This window comes from Rhinolophus sinicus, linkage group LG03, assembly GCF_036562045.2.
Source record: "Rhinolophus sinicus isolate RSC01 linkage group LG03, ASM3656204v1, whole genome shotgun sequence".
Lineage (NCBI taxonomy): Eukaryota > Metazoa > Chordata > Mammalia > Chiroptera > Rhinolophidae > Rhinolophus > Rhinolophus sinicus.
This window is the reverse complement of record NC_133753.1, coordinates 130,854,701-130,877,845: the sequence shown is the minus strand read 5'-3', so window position 1 is coordinate 130,877,845 and position 23,145 is coordinate 130,854,701. Positions and strand designations below refer to the sequence as shown.

Sequence of the window (23,145 nt, the reverse complement as noted above, 5' to 3'; positions counted from 1 at the left end):
TGTCCTTGAGTAAGAAAACCAATGCTGAAGGTGCAAAAATATGCTACCTAGAATTCATCAGCATATGTTTAACTGACAGGAACGTCCACTTGACAAAATTGGTTGGAATCCTCCATCAAGTCTGATGGTATTAAATTGTTAATTTTGGCAATAGAGTTCTTCCTATATTTTAATTAAAACAAATGTTCTGAAAACATTCAAAGAGCTTCTTGAAGAATCTCATGTAATAATAATAGAATATAAAGTACTAAAAATAATATCACAAAAATATCATTAGCTAAGTAGGGTTATTAAATTTTTTAGCTCACCTTCAAAATTTGGAAAATTAAATGATAAATAACAGTGGGCCTAAAGTATTTATGAAAGTAGGTTTAGAAGAACAATATGGTCGGAAGGAAGAGCTAGAGTTGGTTTTGACATTATTTTTGCATAGCAAGCCCACTGTTTTCACCCAGATTGCATATTTGTCAGGGATGACTTTGATGCTGACGAAAATATGGGCCTCCTCTTAAAGCTGCATTTGGATAGCAAGCCCAATATCAGTATTAAACGGTGTGCTTATCGGGAGCTTTGAATGTATTGATAGAAACAGTGGTAGGACTGCAATTCATTTCTGCCATCACTGTAGATAAATTCTGTCCAAAATATGTTTAGTGTTTCTGTTTTAAGTTTTATTTGCTTAAAATAAAGTGTTGAGATTAGACATGTGAAGATTTCAAATGTTTCCAGTTTCACTCACAACTAATTCCTAGACTTGGAATGATTTTTCTCTTTGCAGAAACACGGTGTTTGAAAAAGTGGTTGAGAATCACAAATGTGATATCAGAGTTGTGCACAGGCTGTGATTTCTTTCCTAAGACACTAGATGTTTACAGAATCTGTGATGTTTGCTCACTTTAAGTTTGGATGTTTGAATAATCTAAGGGTTTTCTAGCTCTGTGTTGGACAGTCAAATTTTAGTATTCTTCATATTTTATGAAAGGCAGTATTGGCATTTCAAAGGGGCAGTAATGTTCATTAGAGAATAAGGTTAGATCTTGCTTTTAGGGAGAATACCTATGTGATTTGATTTGAGGTCATTCTATCCCCAAAATATCTTCATCTGGTTACCCATAGTGCCTGAAATTCTAAGATATCATCACATTTTGGGGTAAAATCCTAAAATGAAAATGTAATCTGGGTGAAGTGGCATTATGTATGCTGATTTTGCATATTCCTGGGAACTACATCTGATTATACTGGGAACTACATCTACATTTAACTTTATGGATCAAGCAATTAAGTTTTGTACAGGCAGGAATGACTGTCTGTCCTCCAGTACTTGTAATATGGTTCTTGGTTTTAGTCAACCAACAATGTTAATGAACCAATTATTACTTTCTGTAAAAGTGAAAGATCTAAATACCAACACTAGAGTATAACTTGTAGTTTTTACACGAGACATCAGCTGTTACAACTTTTATTCATCACTATTTCTCTTGATCTCTGTGTAAATATAGTTACTCAACAAGAGCCTTCATTTTTAGAGTAAGAAACCTTCTGAGACATTTATATAGAAGGTGGTGAGAGTGGCTTAAAGGCTTATCTTTGATTGGGTTCCCACACAGCTCATAGAGGAAACAGTGCAGGAAGGTTGGGAAGTAACTAGGAAAGAGAAGAACAACATTTGTTATGACCTAGGGACCGAGTTCCATGCCTGTTCTTTAATTATTTTGTTAATGGTGGACCATATGTGATAGGATTCTTTCTCACATATGTTCTCTGCGGCTGCCTTGTCTTAGCTCATTTAGGTTCTTAGCCATCGTTCTCAGGTTGAGATTCTCACCCGAGATTTATTATAGCATTTTTGTTTGGGTTTCCATGAAAGTAATGCCTGAGACAAGGACTTGAGTGTAGGTAGTTTATTTCGGAGGTGATCCCAGGAAACAGACGTGAAGCAGTGAGAAGAGTAAAGCCAGCGCAAGGAAGTAATATTGAGGGCATTGCTGTAGGCAACGGGGCTTGATTCTGCTGAGACTTGATGAAACGTACACAGAATGCTTCTGAGAGCTGTCTGCCTGAGGGTAGGAGGCTGGGACATTCATCCACTGGTTCTCATCACTGGCCGAGGATCCCCAAGGATGTTACCTCCCCTGCACTTCTGGTCCTGACTGTGCCTGTACGTGGGTTGAATGGGGCAACTGCATTGTCAGAGAAGGCCCTGTGCAAAAAGCAGGAAGACATGCAGATTATGTGTGAGGTGGAATGCTGTGAGGGAGTTAAATCTGAGCTTTCACATACTGTCCACTGCAGCTGTCCTAAAATCAGAAGCGATGTGATGTGGGGTACCTAAGGAGCCTGCTATGATGCTTACTCTGGTTCATTCACCACTCCATTTGTCCATCCACTCATCCATCCATTCAACCAAATGCACTTATTTATCACCCATTCTATCCCAGGCCATGCACAAGCCCTAGGGACACAATGGGAAAGCATGACATGATCCTAAGCTTTAAGAAACTTGTATTCTTTTGAGGAAATAATAGTTCATAAATATTTGCAAGAGTCAATGGAAGATTCTATAAGAACAACAAACAGGGACACTTAAATGAGTCTTGGAAAGGGCAGAGGAGTTTCTTCTTTGTAGAAGAAGCAAAATTTAAGGTGATTTAAAAAGCCTGGAGGGTAGTCAATTAGACCTTACTCTGGTTGGCCACAATAAAAGTTAGCTGAATTCGTTGAAATTCTGATAGTTTTACCTATAAAAATTTAGTCTTTAACATTTTCTACGAAGTTATTCAGAAAGTGTTAGAATTAGTTTTCTGCCACAGTATGAATATTTGGCAGGGAAATTATTGGTTGATTAAGATAACATTTCCATTCTATGGCCATGTTTCCTCAATTGCCATTTTATTTTTTGAATCTATAACCACCTTTGCGGAAAAAAAAAAAAGAACAAAAATAATGTGAATAAGATGACATGAGTGTTGTTGATAGTTGAACTTCTAGGCAACTTTGAAGTAAGTAAATGCCAAAGAGAAAACCCTTCAAGGTAGCAGGGATTAATTAAGGGCTGCAAACTGTCTGCTATTAATAAGCATCAGTAGCTTTCGTGCTGTGTGAGTAGATTTCCTAGGGTTGCCTGTCTTGGGGTTTAAACAAGAAACAGTTTGGCTGCTGATGTCGTGTTTCAGATGCCCAGGTGTGATCTCCCACAGTGCAGTCTAAAATGGAGCCTGCTGCTGAGAGCCGTTTAAGCTTGCATGTGAGGTGTCACTTTCTGCCTACTGGGGGGAATTCTTCTCAAATGGTCTTTGGCTGGCATCTTGCCCCAGTGAAAATTGATATGGTATAGTCCTTTGAATCTGGGCATGGAGCCAGCATAGCAAAAGCATAATTCTCATGTAGCAGAAGAAGATGGACACGAGGGGGATACACACCATTATCTCTGCAGTCACTTACAAATCTTAAAGTGGCAGGATTATACTAAAAGATGGATATTAGTGTTAATGCTCTTCCCTTTTGCCTTCATATGGAGAAAAGAGACCCAGGATATACATGGAGAAATTCATTCATTACTTAATCCATCTGTTCAAAAATATGTATAAAGTTCCCACGTTGAGCTAAGCACCGCTGTGAGCTTGCATATGGTAGTGAACAAGATACAGAAGATCCCTGCTTTCATGGAGATTACATTCTCATGGGGAAGACAGGAAGCGAGCAATCAAATAACTAAGCAAGGAAATGACCAGATGAGAAGTCCTATGTAGAGAAGTAAAGCAGGGTGATGTAATAGGGAGTTTCTGGGTAGGTTTTCTGAAGGCTGGCAAGTGTGGAAAGTTGGGTCCAATTAGTGGAGCTACAGAATAGTAGGGGATGAATGTCTGAGTGACGATGGTTGACCTGCATCGGTGACAACGATGTGACTGATGGGGGAATCATCTGTTAGCAGAATGTGATTAATCAGCTGCCTCTGGATGGGGTGATTCACAGGGTATGAAGGCAAAGGGATAAACAAAACGTACTTTAGGATTGGGAGCACAGGCTTCTGAGTGACACCCAAGTTCTGTGGTGACACAAGCAGGAGGGGCAGTGCCACTTGCTGGTAGGACACTAAGGTGACCCTCTTCCCATAAGGGGTGCAGAGTTGCATGGGGTGGGGCTAGCAGGTAAAGATGCTGATTCTCACTGGGGTGACTGGGTGACAGAACTGAGAGGCTTGCTAATTTCAGTATGAACTCCCTCCACACAGTCTGTCATCATCTTTTCCTCGAGGGATCTGTTCTCTTAGCACTTGCTGCATTTCTGACTTTAGCCCTAAGGGAGGATTCATGAGCCAAGAGATGCATGATTTTTCCATTCTATATATACAACTGCTATGAACTGCAAGCTGCCAAGCCAATTTTCTGTCACCTTCCATGGTAGAGCTGAAAGCTAAATGTGTATATTGTTATTTTTAATTATTAATATGTTAAATTTTTTCTTTTTGTATATTTCTGTATTACCAACCTGTCTGAAATAAACAATCACTTCCATCCTACCCATTCAGTCTCTTTCTTTATTGTTTTACATTTTGGGGGTTTGCTTTTTAAATATTACACCGGCTTTTTGTTGTTGTTGTTGTTAATACTATAACAGAGGTATCCTTTTTTTGTAGTTTCACGTGTACAAAGCAACATAATAGATAGACATTTAAACCCCTCATAAAGTGATAACCCACCCCCCCAAGCTACTACCCCTCTGACATCTCATACAGCTGTTACGATACCATTGACTATATTCCCTATGCTGTACTCCACACCCCATGACTATATATACCTATATATTTAGTTATACCGTGTTTCCCCGAAAATAAGACCTAGCTGGACAATCAATTCTAATGTGTCTTTTGGAGCAGAAATTAATATAAGACCTGGTATTATATTGTTTTATAATCACTTTGTGAAGGGTATAAATGATAAATGTCTAACTATTACAGTGTTTTGTACACATGAAACTAATAATAAAAAAAGACGATCTTATGTTATAGTAAAATAAGACTGGGTCTTATATTAATTTTTGCTCCAAAAGACGCATTAGAGCTGATTGCCTGGCTAGGTCGTATTTTCGGGGAAACATGGTAGTTGACATTCAATATTATTTTACTTCAGCTTCAGGTGTATAGCACATTGGTCAGGCATCTACACAGTCTATGATATGATCCCCTGGTAAGTGGTAAGTCCAGTGCCCATCTGACACCTTACATGATCTTTACAACATTGTTGATTATATTCCCCATAGTGTATTAACTATCAATTTGTATTTCTTAATGCCTTCACCTTTTTCACCCTGACCCCAACCCCATTCCCATCTATCAGGCTGATAGATCTAGTATCTATCTGGCACTCTATCTAGTTATTACAATATTGTTGACTATATTCCTTATGCTATAACCTACACCCCCATGACTACTGTATAATATCGAAGTTGTTCTTCTTAACCCCCCTCCCCTCTTAAAGAAGTCCCTCTAAGAGTCCTTGTAATACTGGTTTGGTGGTGATGAACTCCTTCAGCTTTTTCTTGTCTGGGAAGCTCCTTATCTGTCCTTCAATTCTAAATGACAACCTTGCTGGTTGCTGGGTAGAGCAATCTTGTTTGTATGTCGTTGCTTTTCATCACTTGGAATATTTCCTGCCACTCCCTTCTTGCCTGCAAAATTTCTGTTGAGAAATCAGCTGACAGTCTTATGAGGGGTCCCTTGTAGGTAACTAACTGCTTTTCTCTTGCTGTTTTTAAGATTCTCTCTTTGTCCTTAACCTTTGGCATTTTAATTATGATGTGTCTTGGTGTTGGCCTCTTTGTGTTTATCTTGTTTGGGACTCTGTGCTTTCTGGGTTTGTATGTCCATTTCCTTCACCAGGTTACAGAACTTTTCTGTCATTATTTTTTCAAATAGATTTTCAATTCCTTGCTCTCTCCCTTCTCATTCTGGTACCCCTCTAATCCAAATGTTGGTATGCTTGATATTGCCCAGAGGCTCCTTAAACTCCCCTCAATTTTCTGGATTCTTTTTTGTTTTTGCTGTTCTGGTTGGGTGTTTTCTGCTACCTTATCTTCTACATTGCTGGTTGGATCCTCTGCTTCATCTAATCTACTGTTGATTCCCTGTAATATATTCTTTGTTTCCATTATTGTATCCTTTATTTCTGACTGGTTCTTTTTTATGGTTTCATCTACATTTTTATGATATCATTGAGCATTCTTATAACCTTTGTTTGGAATTCTGCATCTGATACATTGCTTATCCCCATTTTGCTTAGTTCTTTTTCTGGAGCTCTGTTCTGTTCTTTCATTTGGGACATGTTTCTTTGTCTCTTCATTTTGGCTGCCTCCCCGTGTTTGTTTCTATGTGTTAGGTAGGGCTGCTATGTCTCCTGGTCTTAGTAGAGAGGCCTTATGTAGTAGGTGTGCTGTGGGGCTCAGTGGCACAGTCTTTCTGGTCACCTGAGCCACGCGCTCCGGGTGCATCCCTTGTGTGGGTTGTGTGTGCCCTCCTCTTGTAGTTGAGCCTTGGTTGATAATTGCACATCAATGTGAGGGAATAATCCTTAGGTTCACTGGTTGTGAGGACTGGCTTTGACTACAGTGGAAGAGTTGCTGTGCAGGGGCTGATCCTACAGAGCAGAATCTGCCTCAGCAGGGGTCTGGTGCCTGCCCAATCTGCCCCTTGGGTGTGTCATACTTGGAGATGGCTAGGTGATGCTCCAGCTCATTTTGAAGCTGACCACTGGTGGCACCAGCCCCAGGACCACTTTGGAGTGGATCCACTATAGGTCTACTTCATTCACAGCCCATGCCCCACCTGGGGCCACCTAGCAGGAGCCAGAAAGAAATCCTCAGATATCTGCCACCTGCGCTGTGCTTGGAAGTGCCATTGAGAGGCCAAGCTGCAAACCAAGGCCAGCTGCCACTAGTGCCGCCTTAGGGCTGCTCAGACAGAGGTATAGGACATGCTCAAGCCAGATGCTGCTTGTTTGAGTTCTGTGAACCTTTGAGAGATCCTAGGAATATGCAGCTTGAGCCAAGGCAAGCTGTCTGCATGAAAAAGCCACTGAAAGCAGCGTGGGTGTGCCCCCAAATTGGGCAGGGCCAGATCTAAAATCGCCAGGGTGGGGTGAACGAAGGATGGAGACTCAGAAATGGTGGCCACCTGTGTTCGCATGCCGGGAGGGGGAGGGCTCAACAAAGAAACAATGGCCTCTGCCAGCTCCTCTGTCCAGGAGAGAGCTGCCTTTCCAGCCCCCATCCCAAGCCAGACAACTCAATTCCCCACCATATATCCCTGCTGCCTTTCCAGCTGATGCTCCCGTGCTGGAGCTCAGAGTTAGTGATTCCGTTGGTGAGTAAGTCCGGCGCAGTCCTTTAAGATGAGCACCTGGGAGGGCAGATGTACTCAGTCTCACTGAGTCAAAATTTCCTCTGTTTTTCACAACCAGAAATTATGGGGATTTCTCTCCCCAGCACTGGAAAGGCTGGCCGGGGTGGGGCTGGTATCTCTTGCTTCTTTAGGGGATGGGGGGACCCCCACGGTTGAAATAGCCCTCCTGATCTTTAATGGTCACATGAGGGTGTGGGACCAAGCCGTTCCACGTCTCTGACCTTCCTACCACTCTGGAGGTGGCTTCATCTGTATGTTCTTAGTTGAAAGGCTTCAGTTCAGCTTGATTTTAGGCCATGCTCAAAAATGGTTGTTTTGTAGATTCATTGTAATTTTGATGTGGTTGTGAGAGAAGGTCAGCACGGTGTTTACCTACTGCACCATCTTGTTTGTCCTCCCGACTTTTTGATTGGATGCTTAACTCATTATTTTTCAATTTTCTTTTAATACATGAATTTAAGGTTGTGAATTCCTCTCAAGTATGGCATCAGCTGTATCTCACTAGTTCTGATATATAATGTTTTTTGTAAAAAAATGCTGTTCAATTCTCAATATTTGTCAAATTTCCATTATGATTTAATTTTTGACCCATAGATTATTTAACACTTGTGTTTTGAGATTTTCAAATGTAAGGAATTTGGGGGTTATTTTGTTGTTGCTATCTAGTTTTATTCCATTATGGTCAGAGAATGAGGTCTGTATTATGTCAATGCTTTGGTATTTGTTGAGTTCTGCTCCACAGAATTTCATCAATTTTTTATAAATGTTCAATACGTAGTTAAAAAGAATATATAGTCTTTAATATTATACTGGAATATATATATATTCCAGTATATATATCGTTAATTGTTACATTCAAATATTTCATATCCTCAATTCATTTGATTTCTATAAGTTCCTGAGAGAGGTATATCAAATGCTGTCATTAGGATTGTGTGTTTTTCTATTTCCCTTAGAAATCTTTTTCCTCATTGTCACACGGGGTGGCCTGTGGGGTCTCTGGTCCCGCTTCCCACATAAGAACACAGGATGTGGCTAGGCCAAAAAGGAACACCCGCGGAGCCATAGGTAGGGGAGTCATACCACTATACTCTTGCTGGCGGCTGGGTTGGAGAAACAGGAAACAGGAGCCACACAATTCTCAACCCTCACTGCGCCGCTTGCAGGCTCAGCCACCATCTTCTTGCTGGCCCCCATTTTTCTACTAGTATAGCCACAACAGTTATATTAGTGGCCAATGGCTCACTGGTTACAGCTAATGGCCACCTAGCCACAGCTGATGGCCATCCAATCACAGTTGATGGCCATTTACAACCTGAGCCAGCACCTTTCCACGTGAGGCTGAGAGCCTGGAAACTGCACTCCTGGCTCTGTCCCCACACTCATATTTTTGTTTATGTAGTTTTCAAGCTATGTTGTGAGGTACTTGTTTATAGATTCAGGATTCTGATATTTCCAATAAATTATTTTTATATTTATAGAATGCTTCTCCTTTTCTCTGTGTTGCTTAAAAATAAATACCTTAAAATTTCTTTTTCTGATCTTAAGAATGCAACCCCACTTTTGGGAAGTATTTTCTTAGAATATATTTCTACATAACTTCAGTTTCTATTTTGGGGAAACCTTAATGTTAGGTGTTTCTATTGTTATCACATATAACTTGATTTTTAATAAACTCAAGTAGTTTCCATTTAAATGACAATTTTATTGTAATCACCATCCTTGGATTGTTCTACCATCATAAATTATGCTTTTTAGTTATCTCACTTTTTGCTTATCTTGCTTTTTCTTCTTTTGTACTTTTATTAGATTAATAAAGTTTTCTTTACTCCTCTCTTCTGGGTTTGCAATAGTGGACTCTATTTGTAATCTTTAAGAGTTTGTTCCTACATTTTAAACGTGTTCTTAACAAAATATAACTTTAATCAAACTCTCTGACATACTCTTCGTCTTTATACAATAAAAGGACTATTAAATATACTTATGTTGGTTACTTCCTCTTATATTCAATGCTGATGTTGCTTGGTTGTTTTTGTTATATTTTTGTGTAAGTTTGGCTTCTGTAAGAAGCAGAAACCAAGGCAGCATTAGCTATGCAAGAGATTAATTGTGGAAAATAAAAGGGAGCAGGATTAGATACGGAGAGCCTTCAGACCACCACACAAAGCTGACAACTGTGAAAGGAAAGAAGAAAAGAAGGATTCGGTAGGAAGAAGCTTAGGTGGCAGTGTAGTTCTGGGGAAGTTTTGATAAGCTCTTCCTGAGCAAAATTTACCCATTAGAAGAATTCAATACTGAGCAGGAATTGTGAATAGCACTACAATAAACATAGGGGTGCATATGTTTTTTTCAAATTAGTGTTTTGGATTTCTCTGGATAGATACCTAGGAGTGGAATTGCTGGGTCATAAGGTAGTTCCATTTTCAGTTTTTTGAGATACCTCCATACTGATTTCCATAGTAGCGGTACCAATCTGCAATCCCATCAGCAGTGCACAATGGTTCCCTTTTCTCCACATCCTCGCCAGCACTTGTTTGTTGATTTATTGCTGATAGCCATTCTGACATTAGTGAGGTGGTATCTCATTGTGGTTTTCATTTTCATTTCTCTAATAATTAGTGAGGTTGAGCATTTTTTCATATGTCTATTGGCCATCTGTATGTCCTCTTTAGAGAAACGTCTCTTCATGTCCTCTGCCCACTTTTTAATTGGGTTGTTTGTTTTTTTGGTGTTGAGTTGAATGAGTTTTTTTAATAAATTTTGGATATTAACCCCTTATCAGATGTATCATTGACAATTATCTTCTCCCATTCAGTTGGATGCCTTTTTGTTTTATTGATGGTTTCCTTTGCTGTGAAAAAACTTTCAGTTTGATGTAATCCTATATGTTTATTTTTTCTTCTTACTTCCCTTGCCTGAGGGGATATATCAGTAAAAATATTACTAAGGGTAATGTCTGAAAATTTACTTCCTATATTTTCTTCTAGGAATTTTGTAGTTTCAGAACTTACATTTAAGTCTTTAATCCATTTTGAATTTATTTTTGTATATAGTGTTAGGAGGTGGTCCAGCTTCATTTTTTTGCATGTGTCTGTCCAGATTTCCCAGCACCATTTATTGGATAGACTGTCTTTACCCCAATGTAAATTTTTGCTTTCATTGTCATAGATTAAATGTCTGGTGTGGATTTATTTCTGGGTTCTCTATTCTGTTCCATTGTTCTATGTCAGCTTTGAAATTCTTATACTGCTACCATGTTTCCCCAAAAATAAGACCTAGCCAGACAATCAGCTCTAATGCGTCTTTGGGAACAAAATTAATATAAGACCTGGTCTTATATTATATTGTATTGTATTGTATTATATTACATTACATTACATTACATTATATTATACCTGATCTTATAGTAAAGTAAGACCGGGCCTTATATTAACTTTTGCTCCAAAAGATGCATTAGAGCTGATTGTCTGGCTACGTCTTATTTTCAGGGAAACACGGTATCTTCCACAGCATGTTTTACTTAGGCTGATATTAAAATAAGTTTGTATTGTCTCAGTATGAGTCAATTGGTGACTGGTGAATTTCCTTCAGAAGCATGTTGAAGGGAAATCAGCTTAAATATCAATTTTGCCAGTGAATAACATACTTAGAAATAATTAAGAAATGCTGCATTTTTATTCTTATTTACAGATGGTAGAAAGAAAGATGAATCATTGAAGGGCTTAGAGGTGAGTCTGTCCAGGTATTACCTCAGTTGTCAATTTGCTTTCACCAATGAATTCCTGGAAGAACTAGAAAAAATACATATAGCAAGTGATATCCCAAAACAGAAAGGTCATCTTTCTTTGTTTTCAGTACTGAATTCTCTGGAGTATCTAGAGTGAGCTGATTTTTGTCAGTTGGCATGAACAGCAGTTCTTCTTTTAACACCTGCAGGCCTTAACCTACAGGTCACTCAAGTTCCTGTTGTGGAAGGGATAGAGAGAAGTATTTTGAAATGGAGAACTGGAAAACTGATAGGAAAAGAGCAGGAAACATTTTGGACGAAATGGATCAAGCAGCATGCCAAATGTACAGAAATGGTGCACTTTTCAATATTTGGTGTCTTTATTCTGTTTTAATTCACTGTGCTGCTTTTTCTCATTAGCAAATGCCATTTTTTAATCCTATCAATAGCTGAAGGCAGCATTACTTTCCATTAGTGTGTACAGGATAGGTCTTACGGTTCCTAAAATGATACCACCAAGCAACCTTGCCTGCACTTATGGGCAGAAATAGCTTGTTTTGTGACTGAGATTGCAAGAGTTTGGGAAAGTGAGAGGAAAGAGAGAAAGGGCATAGCTGACCAGGTGAGAGGTTCCAGAAACAGCAGCAGAAGGGGAAGTATTGTTTGGTAAATGGTGGGTATGACCCAGGAACTGAACCTGCAGCCGGGATCCAGGTGGGTATCGAGAGAGACACCATCCTTCTGTCATAGTCACTGGATGTGCATGTGCCTTTCCTAGGAAATCCATCAAAATTATAGAGGTTAGGGATCAGTGGGGTCTAGAAGGAGAATTTAAAGAAGCAATGTAGATGGAAAACTAGGTAGATTCTATCTGAAAACAGTTCCTAAAGCAATCACTAGTAAGACGAGAGAACTTCTTAAAAACATGTTCCCTTTTCTGATAGCATCAAAATAAAGAATAGTGAGGTTTCTAGGCAGTGGGGATGACAAATGTTACATAATGAACAGCAGTGGAGCAAAAGGCTTTAGAAGAATATGAGCCTTATTTGCATAGTTTCTGGAAATGTGTCAAGAAGAGTGAGTGCATCTCTATATGCAAAACTTCAACCAAAATAGATCATCTGAGTTAAGGAAATATTAAGGGAGCTGGCTTGCCTATTGACATTTATTAAACTCTTTTAGAAGAAAGTGTACATTGGCAAGAGCTTTTGGGAAAGAAATATATCTGATTTCCAACCACAAGAAAAGGCAACATTGGATTCAAAGCCAAGGAGTATTCTTGGATTGAACTTTTGTAATGCCTGAATTTAGCCAGCTGGAGAAATGCTTTTTTCAAGGATAAAATTATTCTAACTTTCCAAAGGAAAGCTTTTCATTATTGTTTTAAATCAGGACTTTATTGTAAAGTCGTCCTTCTATGAATTTGCCAAAGTAACCTCCATTTTTCAGTGATGGTAAATATATTTATGAGGGTATTCATGTGGGAAGAAGGGGTGAGCTTGTCCCTACGTATACAGCTAATAGTGCTGCTTTCTTAGCAAGCAGTGAGGGAACTTTTGATGAAGATATGAATGACAGTGTCCTAGATCTGCATATATCATCAGGAATAGAGCTCAGAAGCTTAATGTTGAGTAAAAAAGCAAGTGGCAGAAGGATATGTATGGTGTGTTATTTCTGGATACGTATGTAAATATGAAAAATTTGAAAAAATTATGTATATTGTGCTACTAGTTGCCTAGTGTGGGAGAGTTGCCTGTGGAGCAGAGAATAAAGAGGAGAGATGAGAAATGTTGTTGCCAAAGAGAACTTTAGTCCTTTGCTTTTTTCCCTCCCTGTTTCCCTCCCTCCTTTTCTTAAGATAATGCAAGCATAAATTGCTTGTGCAGTTTTATTTAAAATTATCCACACATAAAAAACTATTGGAGCAACTAACTCAATATTAGAAGTTATTAATTTTGGTGATGGATGCTAAGACTGTAGGTATTATTTTTTTCTGTGTTTTAGGGAAAAAAGATTATTTACTGAATATATATATATATATATCTATCTTAATGTTTAGTGTATTAAAACACCAGTATTAACACTGATCTGTGTTTTCTCTACCAGGTATTCTTTAGAAGCAAATAGGCACAGAAAATAATGAGAAAGAGAATCCAATGCGTAGTTCCTATTCCATAATCAGGGCAAGAATAAGGACATGGAAACACCTGGGGAGAGGTCTGAAGGTGAGAAAAAAACACACCTAAGGGACAAATGGTATAGGAGAAGACAAAGTAGAGAGTATAAGCAAAGAGAGTAATGTGGAACAGCCAAAAATATATACAGAGGGTACCAAGAAATGTATGCATATTTTAAGAAAGGAAAAAACTGTATTAAAATTGTAATACAATGAATGATGCTAGCATTCATTTGATTAGCACCATCTTTTGAGCAAATGTCATACAAACATTGCTACCATAGTTCAGTTCAACTTCGAAAACTAATATAGTTTTTTGGCAATCCCGGTATGTATCAGAGCAAGTCAATTATGTTAAAAGTCAATCAAGCCAGTTGGTCAGTACATTTTAAAACAAGTACTGTGAAACCTGTGAATTTAAAATTTTTAATTTGTGCTAAATAAGTGTCATAAAAATCCATTAGGCTAAAATATAGAGAAAATGAGTCTGTAACATCAGGTTGACCTGAAGCATGTGTGTCAGAAATTTGAAATATTCTTCTGTGTGTCTGTGTTTTCTGTTAAATGAGTGTCTAGAGAAGAGAGTGTGGGAACATGACCCATCTACAAAGGCTTTGATCTGTGAACATAGATGTCAGCATTTACAGGGACAGATACTCCTTTCTGGTTAAAAGTCAGCTTTTGTCTGGAAAGTTTCCCTCTAGCGATATATAGACCAAAGCAAAAATTAATAAGATTGGTGTGGGCATGAAGGCATGGCCTCTGTAACTGACTATTGGTCTAACTGTCCTAGGGTTTTACAAATGAAGGTATAATATATAAATGAAGCCACATAAGGGGAACATCAGGGTGGCAGGGAATGCATACATGTTGGATCACTTTTTCTTTGGATTTGCGTTTCTGTGCTTTTCCTCTCTCTGCCAGGACTGTTCCCAGCAAATCTCAGTGCTTCAAATGAAAGTAGACAGGTTCACATTTGTAAATTATCTTGGAGGCCTCTCCTTATCCACTTTCCTCTTCCTTTAACTGACCATTTACTTTCAGTAATTTATGTTGGATAGAGAAATGGGCGAGTTTGGATGAGAAAAGACATACTAAAGAAAGGGAAGGAACTAACAGGTTCTAGTGAGAAAATTACCCTTGGTGCCTCAGTGCTTCCTGCTGAATACATCAGCTGCAAATGGGGTTTGCACTGCTGACCTTGAGTCCCTTCTTTGCTGTAAAAGTTGAGCAGATATTCTGCTGAAGAGAGCAGAACTAGAGCTCCTCGTGGCCAGTAGTAAAGGAGCTGAATAAATCATGCCTGCAGAACCTGACCTGATTTTTTTTTTTTCGGTTGAATTTTGTGATTCCCCTAATGGAAAGGTTTTGGAATAGAAGGCTATATATGATTTCCTGAAAACAATTAGAGGCCCTGTAATACAGGCACATCTAATAATAAATATGAATTCTTTGGCAAAATCAAATGCAAGATTTTATTGATAAGCTGATGGTTGCACGGGAACTCTAGACCATACTGACTTTAATAAAACATTAAGTGGTTTAATTAAATCATTAATTCAACCCTCAGTTCCATTTTTCAAAAGGCAGTCAATGTAAAAATAAAATGGTTTCTTTTTTTAGCTACTTGTCTTTGCTCTATAATTCATTAAGATGGGTCTATAGATTGACTTATTTCTATGCTGCCGTAAAGCACTTGCTGCCATTTCAAGAACATAGCACTTTAAGCAGGATACAAAGGGGTATTGATCTTAAGGTGACATCTTCCTTCACTTTCCATAAAAGGTTTTTTATTATTATTATTATTTTTAGAAAAATCTATAAAATATGTATGAATGCAGAGGTTTAAGTCACAACATTATTATAATACTACAAAAATAATGGTTAGCTGTTTCTCTGATCTATGGGGAAAATTTATGAAGGTATGTGAGCAATTTTAAATGCATGTAATGGTAGTCATCATCTATTTTCTTTTTAAATTAATTTTTATTTTATGAAAGTAATACATGGAAATAGTTTTTAAAATCAGTACTATCAGAAGACTTATAAAGGAAATTAATAATCTTCTGTCTAACTCTCCCTATACTGTAGGCCCACTCCCCAAGGCAGCCACTTCTTTGAGTATATTTATATATATAAGTATATATATATATATATATATATATATATATATATATATATATATATATATATAATCTGTTTTAGCCTGGATCCTCTAAAAAGACATTAACTTGAAGATTAATGTTTTGATACTTTATTTGGGCAGTATAAACTCAGGTAGGTGAAGGTGAGGTAAAAGGGAAGTGAGCCAAAGAAAGCTACAAAGCAGTGCCATATTACATGGCACATTACATCTGCACAGAGAAGCAGATGTGGGGCCTGTGGAGTGGGCACCTTGGCCGGGTGAGAACATCTGTATAGGGTGTGGCCCGGCATGAGGTCTCTCTGAGTCTGTGCAGGATGAGAAGGTCATTCTCCAGGGGTGCTTTCCCCCAAAGAATGTTGGAGTCTAACAGGGTGAAGAGGGTGATGGCCTAATATGGGGCTTCAGGGTCGGAGCTGGGTGAAGAAGGTTTCTACGTGGGGCTAGATATTGGATTAATTTCCTATGGCTGCTATAACAAATTACCAAACACTTGGTGGCTTAAAACAATAAAAATTAATTGTCTCACCATTCTGGAGGAACTGTGTGTGTGTGTGTGTGTGTGTGTGTGTGTGTCAGGGCTCAGGAAGGAATACAAGAAAGGCATTGGAATAGATGTAGAGAAAACTAATCCTCACTATACCACATCAAGAAGCTCACTGCTGGCATTGGTTTATGTGGATGTGTGCCTTATGTCTGATAATTAAGATTATCATTTTAACATGTCGCAAATATAAGGAATTATCTGTGAAATAGCTTACATTTTTTGGTACTAAGTCTCCTAAATCTAGACACTCACAACACATCAGTAGCCACATTTTAAGTGGTCAATAGCCCATGTGGCTCAGAGGCTACCTGTTGGACTGTGATGCTATAATTAGAGAGAGAACTGCTTACTTTGGTTTGGATTATGATGGTCTTGTATCGTTAGGTACTCGTTTTTTTTGTATCACTGTATCTCAGAGGCCCATGGAAGGGGCATTAATCTGCTAATATCACTTCTTTCAGTGATGTGGACACGTTGCAAGAAGTTGGTTGGCACCACCATGCCTTCTACTCTGCCCTAAGTATTTTCGGCCACTTTAACCAGGTATGGGCTGAAACATTCTAGCTAAGGTTAACTTTGTGATTGATATGGTGTAAACCAGATTCCTTAGTACCAACCACTTGAGGACCTTATTTCTTTCATAGACATCATTAGTTGGATTGGATTTTGACATAGGAACTGTAACAAGGAAAGTCCTTTTTCCCTATTCGTCTTTTAGTAGTGAAATGGTGAACTTTTAGATCCTTGATGCAATGGGCCTGGAGTTGATCTTTCTTCCTAGCCAAAGTAGTAATTCGTGATCTTTTGCTCCTCTTTTATGGAGCCAAAGGTCAATGCTTTCTAGAACTCGACATTTACTACTTATCACAATTTCTAGCTGTGCTCCCTGAACTTGTAATGTCTCCTGTCACTCATGTCCCATGAAAGTACAACAAGTTTGTCACTGGGGCCAGTAGAATCAATTCTACTCAAAATTCAGAGTGTTTTCTCTCTTTCACTTTTTGGTGTCATTATGGAAAGCTCTTAATGCAATGGTCAGTGGCCTTTGGATTTTGAGGAAAATTAACATTTGGATACCTTGTCATATGAAGTCATACAGCCATTTCTGTAGTAGAACTTCTGCTTCTGGTGACCAAGCCATTATGCCCTTGGGAATTCATCTTTTCCTATAGACACTTATTTCAAGAACTCATGATCTTATGACTGAGCGCTCAGCTTGCCAAGGTTCAGCCTATGGTTCTATGTCAATGTACTGACTTCAGTTCTTTAGGAGAGAATAAAAGGGAACTTAATGCATTTCTCTGGAGGTCACCATATTTTCTCTTCTTTCTACCTTTTCTTCATTTTACTGGAGTTTCTTGCTATGCCATTGGGTTCTCTAAGTAAATTTCTGCCTCTCAAACTACTGCTTCTGTTATACAGGAGCTGGTGTTTCTAATTCCATTACTCTCAGATAACCTCCAGACAACTAGATTTTTCAGTTTCTAACAGACTTCAGTTTATCTTAAAATGAGCATTACAAAGAGGGTAAAAGGGGTCAAATATATGGTGATGGAAAGAGAACTGACTCTGGGTCATGAGCACACAATGTGATATATAGATGATGTATTATGGAAATGTACACTTGAAACCTATGTAATTTTACTAACCATTGTCACCCAAATAAATTTAATTAAAAAAAGAGAGCCCACTCTTTTTATTAAGGAGGATGGAAATTTCTAGTGAATTGGTTACCTCGAGCCTTTCTACTCCTATTCCAACATATTCACCTGTAAATTGCCAGGCAGTTCTTTCTGGATCATGTTAGTGATCATTTGGTAAGGTTTACCTTTTGGATAATTGGGCTCTCCTTACTCTTTACTGTCAGGGCTGGGTATTCCTCTCTCTCTCTCTCTCTCTCTCTCTCATAGTTTTTCTTCATGATCTCAGCAAGTCACCAGTTTATACCATGTTTCCCCAAAAATAAGACCTAGCCGACCATCAGCTCTAGTGCGTCTTTTGGATCAAAAATTAATATAAGACCTGGTCTTATATAATATCATATTTTACAAGACTGGACTTTAATATAATATAATATAATATAATATAATATAATATAATATAATATAATATAATATAATATAATATAATATAATGTAATACCGGGTCTTATATTAATTTTTGCTCCAAAAGACACATTAGAGCCGATGGTCCAGCTAAGTCTTATTTTCGGGGAAACATGGTAGTTGTGCTTCATTACAAAGAAAATATTTTACCATATGACAAAAGAATGTACTGAATATCCTTTGCACATGGCACAATTGACCTATGATTTTAGGACTTGTGCTTTGAATTATTTTTATAATGTGGCAGCTAGTTTCAAACAACAAGAAACATGGCCTTTCTTGTAAACTGTCAATTTTAATGATACTTCCTTTTTCAGGACTCTAGTGGAAGGGGAACCTCCAGTATTGCTATTGCATTTCAAGGAACATATTGTTCAATTAAAACCCTGTCATGGAATAAATAAATTTCTGTATACTTCAGGATTAGGAATTCCTAATAAAGATTTTTTTTTAAAGGATGGTAAACACACACACACACACACACACACACACACACACACTCCTCTCAAAAGGTCAGGATGGTGTTCTTATGAGAAGAAGATAAGAAAACTTGAAAATATCATTATCAGTATATTGACGTGGAAATCTATAATTAACTAATTCACAGTAAATATAATAATGCTGAGAAAACAAGGGCTATAGATAATTCTATCATTCCAATTAGTATTGGATTTCACGTGCAATTAACCCTCCAGAGGAAGGTGAGAGAAGATAGAACAAAAAGTCCATATGAATGTAGAGCAAAACTATTGGATCGTATTATCTTATTTTGTTGCAAGGACTAGAGTAAAACTCCCCCATACAAAATTCTAGTTTGTCTCCCAGCATAGAAAAATACAGCATGGATCATTTAAGAATAAAGTCATAATTAAAGTGACTACAATTGAACAGAGTCACTGAGCAAAGCACTTTATTTATATCTACAGGTTGAGAAACTGATGAAGCATAAAGGACAAATATGTATAATCAGCTGAAAAGTTGTCTGAGAGGAAGATTTGGTGTGGTTCAATGGCATTCACCCAAGAGAGTTCCTGTATGAAACTCACATTTACAACATAACACTTCATTGCTTTGCTGCTAAATCAACACAGCAGTGGAGCTCTATAAAAGGTCAAGTTCGAATCCAGTGTTATTTGAAAAATGTCCACTAACAGGGGTCTTTTGTTTTATATTTATAATTTTAATTACAGATTACTATACTTTCCTCATAATTTCAAACTACATTGTAATTTATTGTATAACATAGAAATGTTTTTAAAATATGGGGTAATTGATTCCACTATTGCCTTATGTGCAAAAGGAAAGCAATCATTTCTCAAGAACTGTTGCTTAAGTAAATTAGTTTTGAAATCTATTTTTGGGCTGGGTCTGCATAGCACAAACCATAAAGATGAGGAGACTAAATACCTGAAAAGCCAAGTGACTTTTTTGGAGGCAATACAAGCTATTTGGTGTCATAGGCTACAGAACAGTGATGGGCAGTGGCTGCTTTGGCTGTGAGTATTGAACTGCTCTGCCTCAGCCTAGGAATCTCATGCCTTCTGCAGGTATCCATGGAACTGTGGCAGGCTAACTCATTAAGTTGTATAGTCATTTTGTTGGGAATTCTTTGACTTCTATGTCTCCTCCACACCACTAAACTTATTTAAGTAGGATAAAATGCCAACCACTGGCTTCCCAAAGACTCCATTTTTTTGAATATCCAACCCTTCCTCCTTCTACTCCACTACAAAAACAAAACAAAACAAAACAAAACAAAAAACAACAGAGTTAGGGCTGCAGTGCTCCCAGTGTCTATTTTCTTATAACGTAAACCCACCTTTTTGGTCACGAGTAATTTGTTTCTTTTGATTTGTTGGAATTGATTTTGAAAGAGAGAAATTATTCCCTCACAGGGAACTGGACCTGAGAACATATGTACTTGAAGCTGTCAACTAAAATCACGTTCCTCTATGTGGATAACGAAGGTGAGAATACCAATTTGTACATTATTCATAAGATGACATGCCTCACTTTGCCTGAGACATTGCCTGCTTATATCTCAGTATAATTATTAATAGTGTCTTCTCTCAAAATGTCCTGATTTGGAAGTTAAATTATGTGGTCACCCTACCTACTCATTACTCTTTGATGGCAAATGACAGAAGATCGACATGACTAGCAACTGCCTGGATTTCATTCTGGGTCCCATCATCCAAGGTAAGAGACACAACTTCAAGAGACAGCACTTACCTCCTGTGGGAGCAAGTGTGTTTGAATTAGGAAGACTCCTCTATCTCATCTTTGGTAAAGGGGGAGTTCCCTTTTTGAGTTAGATTCTCCCATAAGTGTCGCTATACAGGCCCTTGCTGTTATTGATAATGTGGAGAGTAGTTCACCCTAATGTGTTGACTCTAGACATGATTGGTACAAAGGCTATTCTACCCCATCTGGCCATAGATGTTATGAGTAGGCAGGTTAGGCTGACATTGATTCTCTATATCAAATAAAGTCAACTTGCAGAGAGAAAGAAGAATGAAACAGATGGACGACAAGCAGTAGAGCAGAGAGAGAGAAGATACCCTGGGTTTCTTCTCATACTCCAGTCCCCACTGAGGCTGCTTCTGAGGTGCATTCTTGCCTTTAGTTTCCATAAGATGCCACAATTTTTTCAAAATTATAATACCATTTTACTTATGTTCTCTTCAAAATCTTTCTGTAGTTTTCAGTTCTTAGAGTCATAGTGCAACTCAGAATCTGAACTCAAAATTGGCAGATTTAATTTTCATCTGCGATCAGAGAAATAACTGGAATTCATTTATTGATGCTTTTGCTATAGGAATATCAAATGCTTAATGTATGCTATCATTGTGCTAGCTTCAGGGAATACAGTAAGTCAGACAGACATATTCCTACCTCCTTGAAATCATCAATCAATAATAACAGATGTGAGAGCCTTCCTATTCTGCTTCAAAAGATTGATCAAATAATCCACTAGGATATTCACAACCTTGTTTATGCATCCTGGGTATTCACAGCCTGTGAAGAGTCACTGAAATGAAAATTCTCTGCTTAAGAATGGGTTACATTCTAAAAAGAAGGATTTGAAAAAATATGAAGGGATATTTTTAACCAAAAATATACATGTATAAACACACACACACACACACACACACACACACACGGTACCAAAAAATGTATACACATTTTAAGAAAGGAAAAATCTGTTTTAAAATTGTAATACTCAATATATACTGATGACAAAAGACGAATACAAGTCATGTTTGACTTCTGGAATTACAAGAGCTGCTCAAAGTAGTTACCATCAGTGTAATTTTATATAGTTTTTCCTTACTTAAAATGTGTATACATTTTTGTGTGTGTGTGTGTGTGTGTGTGTGTGTGTGTAATGAAACATATTGTTAGAAAGAGTGTTTACTTTTAAAAAATGCTTTATATTTCATTAGCTTTTACATCCTGCTATGGACATGTCCTTGAAATGGGCTTTACACATTTGTTGGGTGGACTACAGTAGAAAACAGAATTCTACTGTGTTAGCCAAACCTCTATGGAGGCAATACAAGCTATTTGGTGTCATAGGCTACAGAACAGTGATGGGCAGTGGCTGCTTTGGCTGTGAGTATTGAACTGGTCTGTCTCAGCCTAGGAATCTCATGCCTTCTGCAGGTATCCATGGAACTGTGACAGGCTAACTCATTAAGTTGTATAGTCATTTTGTTGGGAATTCTTTGACTTCTATGTCTCCTCCACACCACTAAACTTATTTAAGTAGGATAAAATGCCAACCACTGGCTTCCCAAAGACTCCATTTTTTTGAATATCCAACCCTTCCTCCTTCTACTCCACTACAAAAACAAAACAAAACAAAACAAAACAAAAAACAACAGAGTTAGGGCTGCAGTGCTCCCAGTGTCTATTTTCTTATAACGTAAACCCACCTTTTTGGTCACGAGTAATTTGTTTCTTTTGATTTGTTGGAATAGATATTGAAAGAGAGAAATTATTCCCTCACAGGGGACTGGACCTGAGAACATATGTACTTGAAGCTGTCAACTAAAATCACGTTCCTCTATGTGGATAACGAAGGTGAGAATACCAATTTGTACATTATTCATAAGATGACATGCCTCACTTTGCCTGAGACATTGCCTGCTTATATCTCAGTATAATTATTAATAGTGTCTTCTCTCAAAATGTCCTGATTTGGAAGTTAAATAATGTGGTCACCCTAACTACTCAGTACTCTTTGATGGCAAGTGACAGAAGATCGACATGACTAGCAACTGCCTGGATTTCATTCTGGGTCCCATCATCCAAGGTAAGAGACACAACTTCAAGAGACAGCATTTACCTCCTGTGGGAGCAAGTGCGTTTGAATTAGGAAGGCTCCTCTATCTCATCTTTGGTAAAGGGGGAGTTCCCTTTTTGAGTTAGATTCTCCCATAAGTGTCGCTATACAGGCCCTTGCTGTTATTGATAATGTGGAGAGTAGTTCACCCTAATGTGTTGACTCTAGACATGATTGCTACAAAGGCTATTCTACTCCATCCGGCCATAGATGTTATGAGTAGGCAGGTTAGGCTGACATTGATTCTCTATATCAAATAAAGTCAACTTGCAGAGAGAAAGAAGAATGAAACAGATGGACAACAAGCAGTAGAGCAGAGAGAGAGAAGATACCCTGGGTTTCTTCTCATACTCCAGTCCCCACTGAGGCTGCTTCTGAGGTGCATTCTTGCCTTTAGTTTCCATAAGATGCCACAATTTTTTCAAAATTATAATACCATTTTACTTACGTTCTCTTCAAAATCTTTCTGTAGTTTTCAGTTCTTAGAGTCGTAGTGCAACTCAGAATCTGAACTCAAAATTGGCAGATTTAATTTTCATCTGCGATCAGAGAAATAACTGGAATTCATTTATTGATGCTTTTGCTATAGGAATATCAAATGCTTAACGTATGCTATCATTGTGCTAGCTTCAGGGAATACAGTAAGTCAGACAGACATATTCCTACCTCCTTGAAATCATCAATCAATAATAACAGATGTGAG

General features: G+C 38.0%; 1 protein-coding gene across 1 annotated transcript in view; it reads left to right on the top strand.

Moving 5' to 3' along the window:
* The window catches only part of MACIR (macrophage immunometabolism regulator), a 122,869-nt gene extending 102,563 nt beyond the window's left edge, over positions 1-20,306 (top strand). The window contains exons 4-7 of the transcript XR_012494978.1: positions 13,230-13,348; positions 16,451-16,532; positions 19,021-19,204; positions 19,990-20,306. The gene's annotated coding sequence lies outside the window, so the exon portion shown is untranslated. The remainder of the gene's footprint in view (positions 1-13,229; positions 13,349-16,450; positions 16,533-19,020; positions 19,205-19,989) is intronic.
* Positions 20,307-23,145: the final 2,839 nt, after the last annotated feature.